The following is a 19,983-nucleotide window of genomic DNA, read 5'->3' on the forward strand; positions in this document are numbered from 1 at the left end:
AGCACTGCCTTGGCAGAGGGCACTGGGCAGCACAGCCTTCTTGTGACTTCAAAAAGCCCAAGCCCAATAATTATTTACATAGGCAAGATTTCATGATATGGGGCTTTTTCACTCCTAAAGAACTACTCAGAAAAAAAATGGCTTTAAAATAAAGTGACTTCCAAAGCAAAATCCAAGTTGAAAGCCTTGCTTTGATTTTATTTTAAGATTAAAGCTCTCTGCAGAGTGTTCTAGGGCCCTGATGTGAGAACCACAAGCTCCTCTGATACTTCCTAGAAAAACTTGCAATTGAGCCACCCGTAAACGCTCCTCATGAGAAGGTTCAGAGGGCCCAGAGGAGAACAAGGCTCTCGGGGGCACACTGCCCACGACACTGCCAGGCTGCCCTCGAGAGCCTCTGTCTGCAGGAGGCAGAATGGAGGATGAAAACAGGGACATGGAGAAGGGATACAGCTCGCTCAGAGACATTGGAAAACGTCAAGGGTAAGTCAAGAACAAAGCACTGGGATGGGAGATCCAGTTACACGACAACACAGCCTAATTCCAGCCTGGCTCTGCGGGGTGAAGAGAGAAATCCAAGCCTACGAGCTCCATGAGCCAGCCCAGCTCTGGGGACAGTGGCTCTGGGGCACAGACCCCTCAGGGACAGCCCCGTGTCCCTCTGCAAAGAGCTCGGCAGGAAAGGCAGGAGCTTCTCCCCAGGCTTCCCTTCCTGTGCCCTTCATCCATGCCCGGGCACAGGGAGCTCACCAAAGACAGCACAGACAGAACCTGCCTGTCCCCCCCTTCACCAGTCCTGCCCCCAGCCCTCCCAGATGCAGAGCAGAGACACAGCCACGTCACCCACCCATCACAAGAGGGGACAGCTCTGTCACTAAGGCACAGGACGAGGTAGGACACTGGGGACAATGACCCAGGTGAGTCACACAGGGACCAGGAGGACCCTGCCAGCTGAAAATGCACCTCCAACATGAAAACTGCACATCTTCTCTTCACCCATTCCTCATTACTCCTCAGCCAGCCCAAAATCCATCTCCTTGGCACACCAGAAGCCCAAGGCCCCCATGTGGGCTCCCACCCGAGCTCCCGCGCCCCTCGGCGCGCTCCCCGCGGCAGCGGGGATGACAAGCCTTAGCTGTGAGGGCCGTTCAGGATTTCATTCACCTTTCTCTCTTACTTCTAAGAAACACTTCAGTTCCTCCCACCTCCCTTCTTCTCCTCTTTTCAAAGCAACCTCACAGCTATTTTTAGAGCAGCACATCTCGGCGCTGCCGGATGGGTGCCATCCCCCGTGTCACCTCCGCCGGGCGGGAAGAAAAGGGATGCTCCTGCTCTCACACCTCTGGGGCAGCTGCTCAGCCCGGGGATCCTCAAGCTGCTCTCCAGAGAAGGACTGGATAAAGCATGGAAGCTGCCCTCCACTGCTCGGGAGCAGATGCTGAGAGCACAGCAGGTCTGTGGTCCTTCCCAAAATCCAGACAGCCTCACCCGAATCCCCTTACAGGTTCAGCAGAGCCTTTGGGGAATGTAGTCCACAAGCAGCCCCAGGGGCCAGAAACACCAGTGGTGCTCCCACCTCACGGCACCAGACAGGTCAGCCTGCTGAAATGAAGGTGCTGAGACACGAAGGTGATGGCTGCAGCTTCGTCCTCATCGCTCCCCGAGGAAATGGGACACGTGGAGAGGGTGGCTCCTGCCCTGCACCCAGCTCTGCTCAGAGCTTGACTGCTGGTTCAGCCTCAGCCCTTGGGAGGGCAAGTTGGGTTTTGGGCTCCTGGGAAAAAGAAATCTTCTCATCAGCATGGTGCAACAAGTCCTTCCATGAAGGAGCTAGCAAGGATTGTGCTTGGCTGCTCTCCTCAGGGCTCTGAGCACATCCCAAAGCAGATCCAGGGTTGCCCGGTGGAGCAGCTGTCAATTCCAGATGGATGGTGCTAGGGGACTCCAAATCCAGGGATTTTCCTCTTCCAGGCAAGTTTTCCAAGAGGACAGAAAAAGGCTGCAAGTCTCAGGACCCAGATGCCAGAAAGGAACAGAGGTGGCAGGAAATCCCAAACCAGCAGAAAATTCAGCTTGTTCTGGGTCAAATGCAGAGGAGGAAGCGGAGGCACAAGCAGAGGCAGTGGAAAGCCCTTTCCAGGAGAGCAGTCCAAGAGGTGAGGTCTGTACGAAGCTCCTGGGGATTCACAACACTTGGATTCTGAAGGTCAGAACCCTGGAGATGGTCAGGAGCTGGTTCCCCAGAGGATGATTAGCCAGCAGCTCTCCCTGCAGAAGCGGAGCAGTCCCAGTGGCACGTGTGACCAGCAGCTGTCACCTCCCACTGCTGCACTGACAAAAAACATCCGTCCTGGGCACAGCAGATGTCACATCACCTTTGCTTTGCAGTGGGTGGCCGGGCTGGGACACGCTGACCCACCTGGCTGTGCCAGGCAGGGAGGTGACCCCGAGCTCCCAGAGTCAGAGCCAGTGGAACAGCAGCCTTTGGGATAAAACCAGTTAGGAGAGGAAGATGAGCAGCAACCTGATGGCTGCTCCCTGGCTGCCAGCACTGCGGGGACACACAGGCTGTGCTGGAGCCCCAAACGAGCCTGTCCCCCAGGATCACACTGAGCTGGGATTGCACTTGGTCCTGCCAGCTCCTGTGCTTGCTCCAGACCAGCAGGGAGAAGGTAAAACCACCCGTGGCCTGTGCCTCGCCACACACAGGGCCACACTGCCCAGCACCCTGGGAGAGCTGCACCCCCTCCTGCTGAAACCCAGCTGGGAGAGGGGCAGGGATTTACCACAGGGTGAAAAAGGCTGCCTAGCACGGGGGGATTCACTGGGGTGGTGCCCTGAACCCTCAGCTGGAGGCAGGACAGAGGCTGTGTTCAGAAGCCCCTGCTGGATATTAACAGGGACACCAGGTTACATCCAGCTGCCACCATTTTAGAGCCCTGAAGCCACAGCCACATGTAAATACACCTGGGGAAAACAGATTTGCTTCTTGCTTTATTTATCAGCCAGGGCTGGGAGAGCAGGGACACATCCCTGAGACACCTTTTCCTGGCTCCAGAAACGTGTTCATTATTCCCAGGCTGTGTCTGGCAGGGTGCGGATTGCTCTCAGATTACAGATGTTTATCAGTGAACTATAATAAAGGTGGGACAGTGACACCAAGATGAATATTATATTTCAGCAGAATTTAAATGAAATGATCCATCATGCCCAGCAGATCAGCACCACCTCCTGCCAAGCCCCACAGGGAGCAGAGCAGCTCCGGGGCTGAGGCTCTGCTTGGAGCCCCACAGTCACCTTGGCTCAGTGCTCCAGAGGAAAAGCAGCAGTGACAGAAAAAGAGGAGAACTTTGGATTTCCAAGGGCACACGGATAAACTGCAACATGCAGCTGGCTCGGTGGCAAGGGAACTACATCCTTCAACACGGAGTGAGAGATCCCCGAGCAGGTGGGGACAGCCCCTGCTCCACTCTGAGCACACCCAGCACCAGGGCCCGGGACACTGCTCGGGCAGGAGGTGCAGGGGAAGGGTTACAGAGGGGCTTTTCCTTAAGTGAGTATTGCCACTGGCTCAGTGGAAGCAGGAGGTTGGTCCCTCCAGGGAGGAAGCCATCAGAAACCACTCTCCCTCCCAGCAGGGCTTGCCCACGGTTTGCAACCTGTTGCATTTTACAATCAAGCAAAACACTGGAAGAACGTAAGAGGACATTAAAAACCAGAGCGGGTGCAGAGCGTGCAGGGCAGGGACACCGGGAATACTCCAAGCCGCTGCAATCCAGCCACAGAGGCATTACACATTCATCTGAATTTTAAATACAGAGCGTGATGACTGGCGTCCTCACAACTGCCACCGCAGCCTCACACTACAGCTTTTATGGTAATTCACAGGGAGTTACCCACAAGGCACCGCAGAGATTTTCTTGGCAGCCATCCTAAACTAATTTTTATAGGTTAGTGTACGGTTATACATAAACGTTTAAGAAAAATAAAATGGCGACTTGGAGGGAAGGACGCGGCTGGGAGGGTCTGTGCTGTGGCACGTGATGGCCCAGCACAAAATGCCACAGGTCCACTGCTGGCCACCCTACGGCAGGGCCAGGGGACAGAAACACCAGCTGGATCATCAGCTGCTCTGCACTGGCTACATCAATGCTCCTCTGCATCAATGCTGCCCCAGTGCTTCTGGGTCTCCAGAGCACCCCCTGCCCTTTGCAGGATGTTCAGGTCAGGCAGGAGACAGCACCGTGCCTGCTCCCAGGGTCCTGTCAGTGCCTGGCTGCAGAGCTCAGGCCCTGTCCTGGGTGCACCAGCCTGGAGGGGATGGGAGCAATCCCAAGGAACAACAAGTTGTTGGTAGAAACCGCAGCGCCCTGAGAAATCCCTTCACAGAACTGTGGGATGGTTTGGGTTAGAACAGACCTTAAAGATGATCTTGTTCACCCCTTGCCCCCAGCAGGACACGGGAGCCTCTCTGCTGAGGGGGAACTGCTGCTCAGCCTGCAGCCACCCTCTACAGCCAGCGCAGGGACAGAGCTGGAGCTGCTGCCAGCGAGCAGCAGCACCTCGGGAAACAAAGGAGAGAGGCAGCAGGAGGGAAACCTTGAGCACAGCAAGCCCGGAGCAGCAGCACCCATCTGTGATTCACAGGAACCAGAACAAATGCTTGATGATGTCAGAGCTGACGATTAGCTTAAAAGCTACCAAAATCCTGAATTCCTGCAGGTTCTGCTGCACGCACACACGTGTCGCAGCACGGAAGCAGAAGGTCTCTCCCTTGCTGCTGGGTCACAACAGTAAAATGGAGGGAAGCACAAATGGAGGGAAGCACAATCAAGACTTCCAAAGAAAAACGCTTTCAGACTGAAATCAGCCATGGAATTACTCACAATGCTGATTTGGATACAGGGACACCACGAAGAAAACAATTAAACAACAGATCAGAGGGAAAGATGGTGAGATTCAACTCCAGCACCACAAAGAGACAAAGCACTGAACTCCTGACAAGGCAGCTATTTATCCAGGATGGGATCTCTGCACTTTGAGAAGCCACATGCACCATGTCCTCCCTCAAACTGCAGCCCCCTGGTCTGGTGTAAACCAGCACTGACAGAGCACTCACCTCTGAAATGGGCTGAAAACAAGGGATTCAGCTGCTGCTGTGCAAAAACAACCCTGGCACAGCAGCAGGAGTGGAGAACTCCAAAAGCTGGGCACACACAGCCACAGGCTTCCCAACCTAAACCATCCCACAGCCCCGATTTAATCTGATTTATGCAAATGTTAAACCAATTTAGGTGTACACATTGTACGAGTTGCCTGGCCCAGTTTAATTTGATAGGTTTTTAAACCTGTTTAGACAAACTAATATCTGCTGTCTAATCTAGAGCAGCTCTTATTTTGTGCAAATGTTGCCAGGGAACTAGAGCATGGAGGTTCTGATGGATCCTGGTTGTACAACAACACTCACACTGCATCAGCCTGAGTGATAGTAATGCACGGAAAACAGGAATGCTAAAATCCCATCTCCCTCAGGGCTGGCCATGCCCACACAGCAGGGCTCCCAAACCCCTCCTGCTGTGCCAGGAGCTGTGCCCAGCCCATTCCCAAAGCTTTCCACACCCACATGCCACGCTCCTCCACCCTGCACCTGCTTCCTCCTCACCCCTGGGCATCCCAGGGGGATGCACATCCCCCTCCCCATCCCCTTCCTCTGCAGGGCAGCACCTCTGCCTCCTCCCTGGGCTGTTCCCACACGTGCGTGGGAGCCCTCGGGAGCTGCGGGGAGGCCAGGAGCCAAGAGGCTTCACAGATTAGAAAAGAAATAATAAATAAAGTTCAAAGAAACTCACACCTCCCAACCAGCTCCGTATGGAGTGATGTCAAGAAGGCAACGTGGCCCTGAAAATTCCTCTTTTTTTGGAGGGTGCAGGGGGACGGGGCCCTCTGTGTGCAGGACACGCAGCTTGGCATGGGCTTGTTGGATGAGCAAATAATCCAACAGCACGGGCAGCCCTTGCAATGGGAATGCCAAACTCAATGAATTACCAGGGCAAGACAATGATACCCAAGCTAGAAAAAAAAATAAAGTCCAAAAGAATTATGTTGGATCAGACACAGAACTCTAGAGGGTTTATGAGCTGAAAGATGGGGGAAAATAAAAGACAATTTCCAGTTTCCTAGGCTGATGTCAAGGAAAAAAAAATTGGTCAAGTTATAAAGAAAATAATCAGAAAGAGAGGACAAGAGTAAAAAGGTCTAACAAACAGAGCCTGTAGATTGTTCCAGCTTATTGTGTAATAAACTTTGCAGAAAGGAAGCTGGTCCAAGCACTGCTACTTCAGGGCTCACAGGTTTAAAATCGACCGCAATTTTTAAAAAGCAATACTGACATAGCCAGAAGCTGCCCAGCCCGGCTGGCTCCTTCCATTTGCAGATATAAAATAAATAAAATCTATGTCCTGGGGGTTCTGCCCAGAGACACCAGGCCAGAGCAAAGCCCCCAGCTCCTGACCCCATTCCCACCACCCTCTGCAGGAAGCAAAGAGCTTCACGGATGGAGGGAGCAGGGCCAAGGGAAGGGATTATTTGAAGTACAAGTCAGGCACATTTTTCACGCTGTTGAAGCAATGATATTTAACAGAAGTCATTTGCAGATTTTCCTTTTTTTGAGGAGAGAGTTATGAATAATATGCATGTTCTTATCAACTCATATAAGAAGAATTTAAAGCTCAAAGTTCAGCAACTGTGGATTAAACTACTTAGCAGCATCTTTTTAATGCAACTGAGTAACCTCTCTCCTTACCATCCGCTCGCACTGCCCACACTGACTGGGGCTAGATCTGGCTTCGCTTTATCTCCGATTCCTACACTCGCAATTTTATCTCTGCAATGCAAAAGAAAAACTGTTTCAGTTGGGAACAGAGCGAGTTCAAAGCAGAGCCATGTGCAGCGCAGGCCACAGCTCCATCCACCACGGAGCTCGGCGCCCACGCGGCCCCGGCGCCACGTGGGGAGCACAAACAGCTCACCAGGCGTTTACTACCCGGAGTAACTCTGCTCCAGGGAGAGCCCCCGCGCCAGCCTGGGGACCCACCCCGGGAGGGATCCCCCGAGCAGCCTTGGGTGGGGTCTCCCACCTCCAAGTCAGCTCTGGGGTCTCTCAGTAGGGCCCGAGCCCCTCGGAGCTGTTCCTGTGCTCTGAGGAACCACAAACAGCACCGTCCTCCTGCCTCAGTTTCCCTGTGTGCGGCCACATCATCTCCTTGGACATCCCCCTGGCTGGATCTCAGCTGTCTCTCCACCCTCATTCCCACCCAAGGCAGCAGCAGAATTCAGGGTCTAACAGGAATCCTCACCCCTGGAGAGAGAGCAAAGACATGATTTTCCTCTGCTGCCTAGGGAAGATGTCACACTGGTTACTCCGTAGCATCCAGAAAAAGGCAGAGCAAACCTGCTCCCCTGGGATTGAGACAAAAGGGACGCCCCAGGAAGAGGCTTTGTCTACCAAACCTACACTTATCAACCCAGTGAGCACCAGGGAACAGGGGGACAGTGACATGGGGGGCACAAAGAGCCCAACCTGTCCTGCCAGTGAGGCCAATGCCAAAAGACAAGAACAAAAGGACCCGAGGTCCTCCTGCCCATCACCTCACACCAAAGAGTATGAACGGCTCTGCTGCAGGGGACCCCTCTCCCCCCACACCCCTTGGTGGCACAGCTTCAGCTGGAAGCTCCTCTCACATTACTCAAAGTATTTATGACTTTTTCCCATTTGAAATATGGGCTTTTACCACGCACAGGAAGGAGGAGGAGAGTGCCAGCAAACCTGTTAATTTATAAGTCAATCTGGCAGGGAACAATTAACAGCTTCCCCACTGTTGGGTGTGCAGAGGGGGGCTATCTTCCCCTGGGGAGGGCAGCAGGGCCCCCCCTTCAGCTGAACCCAACAGCCTTCGTGCCCAGCACCCAGGTCCAACCCCATTTCCCTCCCTGGGAGCTCTCACAGGGACGAGCAGCCCGATCCCCCACAGCCAGACCTACACAAACAGCCCCCCTAGCCACGCGCAGATACACAACCCCCAGAACACGATTTATAGGGAAAAAAGATAGAAATCCCCAGCATTCTGTCCTGGCCAAGCCAAGCTGCGATCAGCTGGGAGCCACAGGCAGGAGCAGGAGTGCCCTGGGGAACATCCCTGCAAATCTCAGAGGGGTTTGCTGGGGAGGGAACGGGCGACGCTCCGGGCACACTCCCCTCACTCCCGCTCGGATCAAGGGCTGAAACCCCCCAGCCAAAACTGCTTTTTCCTCCCACCTGCAGGGAGTGCCTCTGTGGGAGAAAAGCCCCACGAGACGTGGAGAGGGTGAACTCCCCAAGAGCAGCGATGTCCCCTGCCCCCAGGGAATCCAGACTCCATCCTGCAGATCCCAACAGCGCTCCCACGGGTGTCACCTCTACACCCACACTGCTCCCCTTATCCCACATTTGCACCATTTGCCTGCCCAGCAGGGACTGGAACAGGATCCTCCTGGGGAAGCACAAACATTATTAATCATTACTCTTATTGAAGGGGTGGGGGGGTTCACCCTCACTGTGACAAATTTTGGCTCACTGACACGGAGGCTCTGGGGCCAGCTCTTGCCTGCTGCAGGATGATCGCAGGGCTTGAGATTTCAGCTGAAATCCCCGAGGGCAGATGGAAAACACCACCTGCTGTCGCCCCAGGGTTGTCCCTCTGTGACTCCGGGGCTGTCCCCAGCCCCGGAGCCCGATTTCCCTTTCAGAAGGGGGAGGTTTGGTGTAGCTTCCCCAGCACAGGGGAGAGGTCGCCCCCAACATGGGGATCTGGGTGGTTTTGGGGTGATCCACGTCCCTTCCTCACTACTGTCACTGAGCCGCCCCACAGCCGATGACAGTGGGGCAAAACCCACCTGCTGAGGGCTCAGGGGTGGTGGGAGGACAAGGCACCCCCGTGTCTGGGGGGGGGAGCAGGCAGTATCCCGCGGGGACACAGCCGTGTCCCCGGGATGCGGTATCGCACAGGGGAACGCTCCCATGGCTCCTCCGCATCCCGGCGATGCTGCTCCGGGAGCGGCACCGGCTCCACCACCGGAGCATCCCAACGCGCCCGGAGCAGGGAGGTGGAGAAGCCACGGACGATGCCACCGAGCAGCACCCGGCACAGGCGGTCCCTCGGTGATGCTCCGAGCCCGGGGTGATGCCGGGGGCCGCACCCCGCACCCCGCTGGGACCGCGCTCGGGAGGCGCCGGAGGGACGGGGCGGGGGCGCGGCGGCAGCGAGAAAGGAGCACGGCGGGGAGCCGGGGGTCCTAAAGCGGGGGGGAAGGCACCGGCAGCGGGGCGTGGGATGGAGCCGGGCGCGGACACATCCCGGCGCGGCGGGGGACGGAGCGAGGCGCACCCCGAGACCGGCAGCGGGGCGTGGAGCGGGCTCTGCCCCAGGATCCCCCGGTCAGGCTGCGCCTCCCGGGCTCCAGCGCACCCCGGTGCCCCCGCCCGGTCCCGGGGCCGCCGCCCCGGCGCATCCCCCCGCCGCACGTGCCCGCGGTCCGGCGCGCCCCCTCCCCGCACCCCCGCTACAGCGCGGCCCCTTCCCCCCACACCCCTCCCATCCGTCCCCCCATAACACGCCCCCCATTCTCCGGTGCCACCCACCCGCGACCCCCCCATCGCCGCCGGCCGCATCCCCCGCAGCGAGCCCCCCGCCCGCCCAGCCCCTCCCGGCGCTCCCCGCTATAACGCCATCCCTCACCCCCGCGCCCCTCTCCCGCCCGGCGCCGCTGCCCCGCCGCTCTCTCTATCCCGCCGTAACGCGACCCCTCCCCGGCGCAGCGCGCCCCCAGCCCCGCGGCACCGGCCACCCCGGTGCGGGCACGGCGGCCCCGCGCCCCGGCCCCGCTATAACGCGCCGCCGGTACCTGCCGGCGCGGCCGCCCGCTGCCATGCTGCCGGCGGAGGGGCTGCGAGGGGCCGCGCTGCCCGCCCGCCGCCCCGCTGTCCGTGCGCCTCCGCCCGGGGCTGCGCTGGGGCCGCGCCGGGGACACTGCGGCGCGCTCCCGCCGCCGGCCACTCGCACAGGTGATGTCATTCCCCGGGCCGCCGCCGCGTGACGTCACCGCGGGGCGGGACACCCCGGCCACTCCCCGCGCGGCCGGGGGGCGCGGGGGCCGTGACGTCACCGCGGGCCGCCGGGGCGTGGCCGCGCCTTAAAGGCCCCGCGCACGTGGGAGCGGCGGCGCGAGGGCCGCGGGGCCCGGGGGTCGCTCCCGCCCCTCCCGGGGGGCTTGGTGGGGTCACCGCATTTCACAGATCCCCCCGTCCCCTGCATTTAACGTATCCCAGCGCTCAGTAAATCCTTCATCTTCACCCTGTCTCCCCTACTTAATATTTCATATTATACATATTTAATGTGTAATTCTCATCTTTCCCGTGTTTAATATATTCGCAGCAATGAGTGGGGGAATGATTTTCCGCTCGTTTTCCTTCTCCGGATCTCCGGAGCCTGCCGGGGCCACGCTGCTGGTGGAGCAGGAGGAGCTCTGGCTGCGGGGGCAAAGCCCCGCTCCCCCGGCTGCTGCTCCAAAGCTTCCCGGGACCCCCGGGAGCCTCCTCAGGCTGACCCAGCGCCAGCCGAGCTTCGACTGCTCCCGGGAAACCCAGCAGAGACACGGGAACGTTCCCCAGGGCTGCGAGTCCTGCACGGGCTCGGGGCGCGGCTTCGATCGGGGTTTCGCTCGTTTTTCTGCACAAGAGCCAGAAGCCGAGAAATCGCTGCCTTGGAAAGGAACCGCGGGCACGGGAGCTGCTCTGCTTTCCCAGGGACACCAGGAAAACGCTGCGGGCAGAGGCTGGAGGGCGTGAGGCAGGGCCAAGAACCTCCACCTGGACTTTTTAAAACAATTTTCCTCTGTGAGAAAAGCCCTTTTCCAAGGATTGCAGCCCTGGAGATCCACAGAAGTCCATAGAATCTCACAGAGGTCCATAGCAGCCCCAAGGGACCCATAGGACCCCCCAGAGGGACCCCCAGGAGCAGCTACGAGGTGCCCACCAGCTGCTGTGGGGTCCAGCCTCATCCTCTACCTCCTGGGAGGGTCCTGTTCTCCTACAGAGCAGGGATCAACCTCTGATTCTCCCCCACATCTGGAAAATATCCTCTTTCCCACCCTCCCCGGCCCTTCCCGGTGCTCACGCTGCACCACCAGGGCTCCACGTCCTATCTGCTGCATCTGTGTTCTTAATGGATGTATAATATTTTACAGTAATTTCCTCATTTGTCATGCAATCAAATCCTTTGATCAGACACGGGAGAAATGTAAATATCAATTATTAACCAGCCCATTCTGGTCTTGCTTGACTGGATATTTATTTTTTTATTATTTTTTGGAGAAAGGAATTGATTAATTTGCAATTCAACTCTCCAACTCATTCTTAATTTGGATGCTTGCATTTCTGGATGGGCTGTATTTTTGAAGGGGGAGATGTTTGATCACTAGAGCAATCGATGTTTCCATCTATATTTTATAGTGGAGAGATAGTTGTGTAGAAAAGTGTAAAATAAGTGGGGGGTTTTAAATCCTGTGCGTAGAGAGCTGCTACACCATGGTTCAAAGTCTCAGTAGCCAAATTTGCTGCTCCACAGTCATTTATAGCCCTTCAGAGCGTTGGCATGAAATGGAGAGGTGGCCAGGAAATTTCTGACAGAATATTTTTCCATCTGCAAATAGCTCTATTTTTTTAATATTTTCTCGTGAGAGTGAGGCAATTTGTATAAACATGTTGCCTTAGGCAAAAAAAAGGCTTTGGAAATGAAAATAATAACAAAAAAAAGTAAAATAAAATTAGAAGAAAGATGAAATTCGTTGCTTTCTTTTTGGTTTCCCATTTGGAGATGGTTTTCCACTCAAAGGTTTGAAGTTTCTGGTGTCTATATAGCCTGAAAAGTCAGGCTGGGGCTGTGACACACATTTGTCCTGGCATTTCAGTATCCACGCTCTCCTGACATTTCACTGGTGCCAGTTTTGCAGGAGGTAATCCCCATCCTTCCCCCCAAAATCCCAATTTTGGCTTAAAACTCAGGAAACCGGGAGCGCTCTCCTCTCAGCCAGGCTGTTTATTTGCTTTCTGGAGTTTTATTGAAGCTCTGAGAGTTGCATTTTGCAAGCTGTCTTCTTCCTGAAAGCGAGCAAGCTGCGCCTCTTCCTTAATCATCTGCTTTTGTTTGCTCGAAGGAAAATACCAAATATCTCATGACTTGCCATAAAGCCGTGAATGACTGCAGGGATGCGCAATTCCTGCCTGGCCTCATGACTAATGGGTGAGTTTTCAGGTGCACGTGGAGCCTGTGGAGATGTGCCCCAAATCCTGCCTGGTGTGGGTTTTTTTATCAATCTGCTAAAGAGGATGACATCTTCTCACAAGCCCAGCAGCGGTTGGTGCAGAGAAGCTTCTGCAGTGCTCCTGCAGTGTGAAATAGCCATGGAATCATGGAATGGTTTGGGTTGGAGGAACCTTGAACATCATCCTGTCCCAGCCCTGCTGTGGGCAGGGACACCTTCCACTGTCTCAGGTTGCTCCAAGCCCGTCCATGTCTTACCCCAGGTGTGATCCAGGCCTTGCAGAGACATTTTGTGAGCCTTGCCCAGTGTAGTAATACATTTCAACACTGTTATCCTGGAAATCCAACACACCTTTCCCCTCACCTAAAGGAATAAATGGTTCGGGCTTGACCTTGACACCTGGGGTTTGTGCTGGAGCCAGCTTTACTCCCAACTTCTATTCCAACCCTTTTTTGTTTCCGCTGGGTTTTAATCCCTGTAAAAGCTGTGTGAAGAGCGGGTCTGAGCTGCAGCTGCTGTGCCCAGACACGGTCACTGGTGGGTTGTGAAAAAAGCTATTGATCTCCCCTTGCTGGCGTTTGAATTCAGTGCTTAAATAACGCTGCCAGAACAGCAGCCCAGCCCTGCGCAGGGCACGATCGATCCCGGCGCGCTCCCGGCTCAGCGGGCAGGTGCCGATCCATAAACCCGGATCCTGCGCCCTGACCCCCAGCCCAGGCTGGGACTGCTGCCACCGCTCCTGCGGGTGCCAGATGGGCTCAGACACGTTCAATTCCCACCTCCTTTCGTCTCACCAGAGATTTTGGAAGGTCAGAACAAGCCCCGACTTCCAGAATCTGCTTTATCCATAACCTCTGGGAGAAGGTCTCAGCAGCAGCTGAGAAACCACTTCCAAAGGCACATTCCTTTCTGAGCCTGGGGTCTGTGTGAGGCAGAAACTCATCTCCTGATGGAAGTTATGGAGAAATCCTCCGTTGCTGTCATCCCACTGGATCCTGGCTCCCACGCAGCAGCCGTACCAAGACAGCGAGGCTGGAGGAGCAGCAGGAAGGGTAAAGCTGAGCTCACCATCAGGAGCTTTTGCTCAGGCTTTGTGCTCTCGCCTTGCCCCCAGGTCCTTAGCACATTGTTTCCCACAGAAAACCAGTGAGGAATGAGGGACACCTTCCGCTGCCCCAGGCTGTGCCAAGCCCTGTCCAGCCTGGCCTTGGCTCCAGCAAACCTGCCCTTCTGAGCACTGCCCAAACCCCTTGTGTCTATGAGGCACACGAAGGGCTGCAGGAACATGTCTGAGGCACAATTACCCACCTGGCATCATTTGCAATGGAGGTAAATGCCTCCCAGTGAGGGGTTTGGGGTGGTGGTGCCGGGGTCTGCAGGGCTCAGCTCAGGCTGCGGCGGGGCAGGGACACGGTGCCATCCCCGGGCTGGTTTCCAGCAGCGCTGCCGCTGCCGGGGGACTTCACTGGGGGTCAGAAGACAGGCACGTGTCAAACACGGAAGACACGCTCCGGCACCGTCTGCTCCTGCAGAACAATAGTTACTCTTCATGTTAGTTCAGTTACAGATCAAATAATCTGAAAAATTCACAAGTGGCTGCGGATACAAATTAACTTAACAAAACATTTTGAAAACGGCTCAGTCCTGGGGAGAATACAAATGTGGCAGGCACCGGTGGGAGAGAAATCCAAGTGTCTGCACCGGAGTCCTCCCATCAACATTTTCCCCGCGTCAGATAACACAGAAAGCGGCTAAAGCTGGATGAAATATAATAACAACGTGATCCAGGATGGAGCCATGCCATATGGAAGCCCAGGGAAGTTTTCTCCGCTCTTTGCTCCGCTGATGTTTTTCAGCTGTGTCATTGGTACTTTGCTTTATCAAGAACATTATGGGCTGAGTTCTGTCTGTGCAGTGAAAAATGACAGGCTGAGGTTTGCTCTCTATTGCACCAAAGTCATTGGTGTTGCAGGAAGGTAAAGGACAGAGGTATTTGGCTTGTGGTCACTGTTTCATAACTGCAGAGCAAAAGCTATAAAATCCTGATGAATCTTTTGAGCTTTGGAGCCTAAAACAGCTCTTTGGTTTCCAGCCTGGCGGGGTGGAAACGTGGGTGCTGTGGATGAAGGCAGGAGCATCCTCATGCCCGGTGCTGGCAGTAACTCGTTAGACGCAGGAATTGCTCTGTTGGGGATGTAACCCACCAGCTGCTTCCCCTCTGCGCTCACCTCCAGCAGGGACGTTCCAGCCCAGCTGCTCAGTGGGGCTGCAGTTCACCCTCTGCCATGGTAGCTGGATTGAGATGGGTTTTGGTGTGGGGAGAGGAGACTGTGGGATAAATATGGATTGGGCTAAATAAGGAGAGGCTGTGTGGGCTGCTGCGAACAGCCTCACCGCAGATGGAACCCACTCCATATGGAAGGTCCAAACTCACCCACGCTGGGGTTTGGCTTTCCCCACCACGAGCCGGAGCTGATGAGGATCCACAGCACGGTGGGGGGACCTCCCAGGGGGACTTCCCAAGCACCAGCTGGACCTGGTGCTTTATCCTCACCTTCTTGCTTCCCCTGGGCTTGTTCCCAAGCCACACTCACTTTCCCCAGCTCAGCACAGAAGGATCCCTGCAGGGCTGAGCCAAATCAGCTCTAAGTCCCTTCCCCACTGCCCCCCAAGGTCCTGCTGAGCTCCAGTGGCCCCATTCCTCCTCCCCTGCACTCAGGGTTCTGGAATCACGGAATGGTTGGTGTTGGAAGTGACCCTAAGGATCCTGTCGTTCCAGCCCCCTGCCTTAGGCAGGGACACGTCCCACCAGACCAGGCTGCTCCAAACCCCGTCCAACCTGGTCACCCCCGGAGCTGCCACTAAAATCCCACTAAAATCCCACTAAAATCCCACCCCCCCGGCAGCCCAGCGAGAGCAGGAGCCGCCCCCATCGCTGCTGCTGCGGGAATTGCACTCACTCCTCATTACACTCGCTCCTCCCCAGGAGCAGGCAGCAGAGGCTTTTTGTCTGAATGAAATGAGAACAAAACTGCTTGGAACGGTGCGGGGAGATTAGTCATTAGTCATTTCACCTTCCTCAGGAGCGGCTGCTAATTGAGACACTCAGGTGCTGCTGTCGCCGGGGAGCTGAATCCAGCCCCGGTGCTCAGACCCCCCTGCCGCGGTTATGGGTGGCACGGACTCGTCACCACTTCTGGTTTAATCCTCGCGGGCCCTGGAAGCTGAAAGGGGAGGAAGCAGAAGAGAAATGGGCTCCTCAGTTCCAGAGGGCCGTGGCTGCGGGGCTGCGGGGGAGCCGCGGGAGGAGAGGGGACCCCGCGGGGCTCTCCCCGAGGTGCGGCCGCGGGTCCAGCCCCGAGGCTGGCACTAACCCACACCCTGCTTCCCTCAGCCGGGGAACCGTGGCCGATGGATGCCTGGTGTTTATCCAGCCCTCATTACCATAGCAGCCTGTATCCCAGGAGGGGGGAGCCCGCCTGCAGCGCTCCATCCCGGCTGCTCGGCTGCCTCTGCCCTCCCCGGGTGAGCAGGGCCAGGCTCAGGCACCGAGGGCAGAGCAATGTCCCCCCCCGGGAGTGGCAGCTGGCCGAGACTCTCTGTGGGTGTGAGCAAAGGAGGCTCCACCGTCACCACCTCCAGAGCCTTCGGTCCAGCAAAGCTCCCTGCTGAAGCTGGTGCCTTGTTGGGAAAAGTCCATCCAGGGGAGACGTGTGTGTGCACATGTCCTGTAGGATTTATGACCTGCAGCATGATCCTATGGCTATAAAAGTCCAGCTCTGATCCTCAGGATTCCTCTCTGCAGTCTGTGGCCTGCTGGAGTGTGAGAGCGTGGTGGGGAATTGCTGTGCTTGGGGCAGGGAGAGAAGCTTTTGTTTGAAGTGGGGTAAATTAACCAGAATATGAAATAGGAAACAGTCTACCAAGGGTGAATGAAATGTGCCATATGGGACTCCGTGATCCCTGTGCCAAACAAATGAGGTCTTAATGCTCGGCCAGCCCTTGGGGAGGAAGAGATAAATTTATATATTTATATATTTATATTCCTTCCTTCCTTCCTTCCTTCCTTCCTTCCTTCCTTCCTTCCTTGGGAACTGGTGAACACTGAAGTGAAGGTTTGCCCATCCTGGAGGAAGTTTCTGCATCCCAGAGAGCTGCAGGATGGGAGACAGGACCAGCCTCTTTGCAAACAGCTTTTTCTAATTGAATTTCTCCCCCGTGAGGGTCCCAATGCTTTGCTTGTGCACGGGGGAAGCAAAGTTTAAAAGGGAATTTCTGTCTTTTATTTCCCTGCCAGCACAGGCGGGTGGGCGGGCGAAGCAGTTGGAAGGATGTTTTCCTTTCGTTTTTCAGTCTCATTGGGCCACTATATTTAGGCCAGTTTCTAATTTTCTGGGCTTAATTAATGAGCTGAAGTTTTCACGCACAGGCACTCAAACAGCTTGGAAAGTTCAGCCTGGTCACTGGGCAGGAAAAAAATTGTCTTTCTTCTCTGCTAGCTCTGGGAAGTGACCTGTAGATAACCTCAGAGGAAACATCTCCATGAGATCGCTGGGACACGCCAGCCCTGGCCCTTGGGCATGCTGAGCATGACACAGGTTTGTGCATGTGATGCCACAGTGCCTGCGTGCATCCTGACGTGGGGCTGTGCTGTGTGTGCTCCCAGTAACACCCAGGTACCAGTCCCAGGGACACAGGTACCCCTGGCACAGGGATGTTCTCCCCGTGCTCCCAGCAACACCCCAGTACCAGTCCCAGGGACTCAGGTCCCCCTGGCACAGGGATGTTCTCCCCGTGCTCCCAGTACCCCACAGGTACCAGTCACACCAATACACCTGGATGCCATCAGAGGCACATAGGATGCCCTCTCTGGTGTATGTGAGCCTGCAGACACCCACAGAGGTTTCAGTCTGTTCCCCCCTCTCTCTGGAACGGGCCTGGGATGCCCCATGGCTGCACACTGGGTACAAGCAGTCCTGCTCCTCCCCAGCACCGGCCTGTGGCCATGGCTCTAATCATGTAAAAGGGTTGCAGAGTGCAGTGTGGCCGTAAATCTTTTGAGTTCTGAGCCCCTTTCCAGCTTCGAGTTGCCACCTGGATGCTTGCCAAATGGCTTGGCTGATGTTCCTATGGACGTGCCAGAGGCTCCTGGAGCAGCTCCCAAGGCACATTGTCCATTTGTCCACATCACCTGCACGCTGCTCAGCATTAGCTGGGGAGTGATGATAACCCACTGCCAGAGGTGCAGGGCGCTCAGGGAGGGGCTGCACAGCCAGGCCTGCTCCAGGGTCACCCAGCCAGGCTGGAGGTGAGGAGCCAGAGCAGAGCCATCCCCGGGATTTGCTGATTTTTCCCCAGCTGAGCTGCAGCACCCGCGGGGTTAGTGCTGCTCCCTGCCTGACACCTCCGTCAGACCGAGCTCACCTGTCCAGCTGTGCTAGGGCTGAGCCGCCCCACGCCTGCCAGATGTGTCCCTGCACCCCTCCCGACCCTCGCCATCCCACCGGGGCAGCCAAAACAGAAGGAAATAAGCAGTGGAAGGGCTTTTGGTGGGTTTTATTTTGCAGCTCTCTTCTTCCCTGGTGTTGCCTGATAATAACCACGGCATTTGAGGCTCGCTGCCCTCCCGGCCCTGGTGAGGATGTCACCCCTGCCTGGCACTGCCGTGGGCTCTGGCAGCAGTGTCACACAGGCACGGGGGAGCTGCAGCTTGGGGCTGAGCCACCCTTGCTCTACACCCACTGCCCAGCACAACCTCACACCGGTCCCAGTTTGCTCCTCGGGAAGTGGCAGGGAGGGCTCTCAGCCCTGCTCTGATGGGGGGGATCAGGGATAAAAAATCTGGAAATGAGGTGAGTGACAGTGGCACAGACTCCCCCCCGCTCCCCATGTAAACACACAAACTCTGCCTCACTTCCCCCGGCACCAGCACCACCTTAAAATAGATCTGCCTTAAAATAACACCTTGCTAACCCCAGGCAGATGTGTATTTTTTCTTTTCCAGCAATCAGGAGTTGTTTTTTATTTTTTCAGTGAGAAATTATTTAGATACAAATAGGCACTGGGGGAGGGGGTTGATGGCACCAGAACTACAAACTGCACCCCAAAGCCAGTGGCTAGGTAGCCCCTGGCTGCCCAAACTGAGCAGCCTCCAAACTCTTTTGAGTTGAAATCACTCAGATTTGTGGGCAAGGAGGACATTTCTGGCACATGAGGTGCTATAGCAACCGTGTGAAGGTGCTTGTAAAAAGCTGAGAGGGGAAATAAATAAAATAAAAGCATTGGTGGAAAGTGGAGTGATAGTAAAAGGAGGAGAGGAGCAGGAGACTCTCAGGGTGCAACCTGGTGCCAAAGCATCCAGTGGTATTTTCCTGGGTGCTTTTAAACTAAAAATTCCCAAAGAGCAGAAGGGTACAGGAAGGAGAAGGAAGACCGGGTCCTCTGTGTATCCCAAACTCCCATGTAAATTCCCAGCTCCGTGTCCCTGCAGGGTCTCTCTCACACCCCTTTCCCTCCCAAGCAGTGGGTGCTGTCACCCCTCGTCCCCCAGCACCATCCAGCCTTGCATAACGCCTGCATTTTGGGGGCTGATCCTCCACCCCGCCCAGCTGGGTTCTAAAAAGGAGCTGGAGCTGTGTTCCTGCTGGTGAAAGCCTCCAACTGCCCTGTGCATCCCTCACCCACTGCTGCTGTGATGTGCCGGGCACCACCCTGGCCTCCTGCTGAGCACGTGGGAAAAGCCAAAATCTGGCACTGGTGGAGCTGTCAGAGGGCTGGAGCTGCCCGACGCCCTGGCCACAGGAAAAAATCACCTTTTGATTAGAACTTCCTCCATATTACATTTGATTTTATTTTTCCCTTCCCCTCCCAGCCCTTCCCTTGCTGCCACGTTTTGGCAGGATTAATTCAAGATAAAGTTACCCTGAGTGACGGCCTTTGCTTTTGTGTTCTCCTTGTCTATTTTCCGCCTCGCTAAACCTAGAAAAACTCCAGAGAAATTCTCCAGCTCCCAGCCTTGCCAGGGGGCCCCGGCTCAGCCGACACTCATCTGCCGTCTCCGCGTTCAACCGCGGAAAAAACCCACAACACCTTCTGACAAGGGTTATTTTTATTTCTAATGAAAAGCGAAGCCTGCTGTGCACAGGTGGAGTGGGACGATGACAGGCGCCGAGGTGCACACATCAGAGTGATTGAGCGCTCCTATTTCCCAGGGGAGGCTCTTTTTGGGCCGTGGGGGACACTCCCCAAGCCCCTGATGTTTGATGGTTTTGCAGCCTGATCGGTGACAAAATCCCCCCTTTGTGTCAGGGAGGGGTGAGGGGTGGAGGGGCTGTGGCTGCACCGTGGCTCAGGCCAAGCCTCTGCTTTGTGCTTTGCTGATGCCCCGAGCACGGGGTCAGTTCATGGCTGTAAATATGGGCCTGGTGTGAAACACATGCCAGGGGCAGGAACATGAGCCAGGGCGTGGGGCAGAACGTGGCTGTCCCCCAGCAGGGTCCAGGGTGGGTTTTCCTCCTTGATGTGAGGGTGTCCTGGCCCTGAGAGCTGTGTCCAGCCCTTAGAAAAGGATGAAAATAATGAAAATAATTCCATTTCAAAATGTGACTTGGAGCTCTGTAAGTGTCC

The 19,983-nt window shown here is 55.8% G+C and overlaps 1 protein-coding gene across 7 annotated transcripts in view; it reads right to left on the minus strand.

Annotated features, from left to right (window-relative positions):
- Positions 1-10,130, minus strand: part of PTPRS (protein tyrosine phosphatase receptor type S) — a 142,044-nt gene extending 131,914 nt beyond the window's left edge. For 6 of the 7 annotated variants that reach the window (XM_063403602.1, XM_063403603.1, XM_063403601.1 and 3 more), the window contains exon 1: positions 9,940-10,130. The gene's annotated coding sequence lies outside the window, so the exon portion shown is untranslated. Of the gene's footprint in view, positions 1-6,802; positions 6,884-9,939 lie in introns of all 7 variants that reach the window. The other variant, XM_063403598.1, reaches the window with a different exon arrangement.
- Positions 10,131-19,983: the final 9,853 nt, after the last annotated feature.

Source organism: Prinia subflava, chromosome 8 (genome assembly GCF_021018805.1).
Source record: "Prinia subflava isolate CZ2003 ecotype Zambia chromosome 8, Cam_Psub_1.2, whole genome shotgun sequence".
In the NCBI taxonomy this organism is placed as follows: Eukaryota; Metazoa; Chordata; class Aves; order Passeriformes; family Cisticolidae; genus Prinia; species Prinia subflava.